The sequence below is a fragment of the Arachis duranensis genome, chromosome 2 (genome assembly GCF_000817695.3).
Source record: "Arachis duranensis cultivar V14167 chromosome 2, aradu.V14167.gnm2.J7QH, whole genome shotgun sequence".
In the NCBI taxonomy this organism is placed as follows: domain Eukaryota; kingdom Viridiplantae; phylum Streptophyta; class Magnoliopsida; order Fabales; family Fabaceae; genus Arachis; species Arachis duranensis.
The window spans coordinates 53501204-53503839 of record NC_029773.3 but is presented as its reverse complement, the minus strand read 5'-3'; positions in this window follow the sequence as shown (position 1 = coordinate 53503839).

Below are 2636 nucleotides of genomic sequence, written 5' to 3'. Positions count from 1 at the left end.
GGCTTTCCTCCATTATTATGTATTATATATGTGGAAGCCGTTACCATGCTGGGGACCTCTGGTTCTCACCCATGCGGATTTTGTGGTTTTCAGATGCAGGATGTACGGTTTCCCGCAGAGGCATGCTGGAGACTTCTAGATTTGCGAAGAACCTCTGTTCTCGGGGCTATGTTTTGGTTTATATGTTTTGCTTAGATACTTTTATCTCCATTAAATAATACAACTGTGATGACTCCTCTTATGGGAGATTTTGGAGAATAGGTTTTATGTTTTTGTGTCCCTTTGGGTTTCCTTTGGGATTTTCCTTATTTTTATCATATGTATATATTGCTATGCTCGGACCGGTTATCTTCGCGGCCGGATCTTGAGTCTTGATATTCCTGTTTTTGACACTCTCTTGTATATATATAATCTCGCGTTGGTTTATCCTTGCTCGTTACGTTATCGATCGGAGTGTTGCGTTTTTGAGTTGCGATTTTTGTTTACCCCTTTTCTACAAAGGCTCTTAGTTATAATCAATCATTCATACTAATATACGTACTAAATTTTTATTTTAGAGGTCGTAATACCTTGCCATCTCTGAATTATGACTTAAGCATAAGACTCTGTATGGTAGGGTGTTACATTATGGTATCAGAGCAGTTCGTTCCTGTAGAGCATGAGGGATGGACTGACTATGCTTATGTGCATTCTCTGTGTGTGTGTTATGTGCTATTAGTATATCTACTTGATATATTTGGCATAAATGTTCATGAGCATGCATTTGGGACTTTGAAGCACTAGACTTCCGATATTGAGACTGATCAACTTAATATCGATTGTTTGTTGTGTATAGGAACTAGATGGCGCCTCGTGGATGCGGTAGAGGTAGTGTGAGAGATCGTACAAATGCTCGTGCGTCGGAGAATAACCCTAATGACCCGGTGAACTTTATGACTGCGTTGGAGAACATGGCTGCTGCTATGCAAGCCACTGCTGAGGCTCTTGGTCAACGGATGAACAACCATGGTAATGATGGAGGTGGACTTCAGGGCCCGATGACACTGGCAAACTTTTTGAAGGTTAATCCACCTAGGTTCAAGGGAACTACTAGCCCAACTGAGGCTGATACATGGTCTCAGGCTATAGAGCGAGCACTGCAAGCACAAGTGGTACCTAAAGGGCAGCGTGTCGAGTTTGCTACCTATATGCTCACAGGTGAAGCGTCGCATTGGTGGCAAGGTATCTGACGTCTTCTGCAGCAGGGTGATGACTATATCACTTGGAATGTCTTCCAAGAAGAGTTCTATAAGAAGTACTTTCCGACTTCTGCTAGGACAGCTAAGGAACTTGAGTTACTGCAGCTGAAGCAGGGTACTATGTCCATATCAGAGTATACTGACAAGTTTGAGGAGCTGTTCAGGTTCTCTCGTATGTGCCAAGGGACTCCGGCGGAATATGAGGAATGGAAGTGTGTTATATATGAAGGAAGACTCCGGAGTGATATTTTCAGTTCAGTGGGACCAATGGAGATTAGGACCTTCTCCGAGTTGGTAAACAAGTGTAGGGTTGCTGAAGATTGTGTGAAAAGGGCAACCGCTGAGAAAGGGAGTCACAAAGGATCATTCCCACAGAACCGAGGGAAGAGCTTTGCACCTAGAGGTCCGTCTTTCAAGAGGCCCAACAACAACAACTTCCAAGGAAAAAGGTATGGGAAGCCGCCTCAGAATGATCAAGCTTGTACTAGGTGTGGAAGTCACCATCCGGGAGCACCATGCAAGACCGGATGGGGTTTGTGCTACAATTGTGGAAAGGCGGGGCATAAAGCCGCAAATTGTCTTGAGAAGTAGAAACAAGGTGCTGGGAAAGCACAACAGGCTGGTCGGGTGTTCACCACTTCAGCTGTAGGAGCTAAGGGATCTGAGACACTTATTCGAGGTAACTGTGTAATGGCTGGTCAAACTTTAAATGCTTTATTTGATTCGGGAGCATCACATTCATTCATGGCATTTGAGAAAGCCCATGAGTTAGGACTGAAGATTGTAACTTTAGGTTATGATCTAAGAGTGTACAATGCTACCCATGAAGCCATGGTAACTAGGCTAGGATGCCCGGAAGTTTCCTTTAGGTTCAAGCAGCGTGATTTTGTTCATAATTTAGTCTGCTTACCGATGAATGGTCTTGATCTTATCTTGGGATTGGACTGGTTATCTAAGAACCATGTTCTGCTAGATTGTTCTACAAAGTCGGTGTACTTTATGCCGGAAGATACTGAAGGGCCGGTCGTGGTGAATAACTATTACTTGAATTCGATGATGGTGAACTGTTCCGGAACCGAATGTTAGGGTATCATGTTGTTAACCGCGGGCGTTTCGGGTGATGATCAAAGGTTGGAACAGATTCCGGTTGTGTGTGAGTTTCCAGAAGTGTTTCCCGATGATATTGATGAGTTTCCACCTAACCGAGAGGTTGAGTTTGCTATTGAATTGGTGCCCGGGGTGGGACCAATCTCAAGTGCTCCTTATAGGATGTCACCGTTAGAGATGAACGAGCTAAAGTCTCAGTTAGAGGATTTATTGGGAAAGAATTTTATACGACCAAGTGTCTCTCCGTGGGGTGCTCCAGTATTACTGGTGAAGAAGAAGGATGGGAGTATG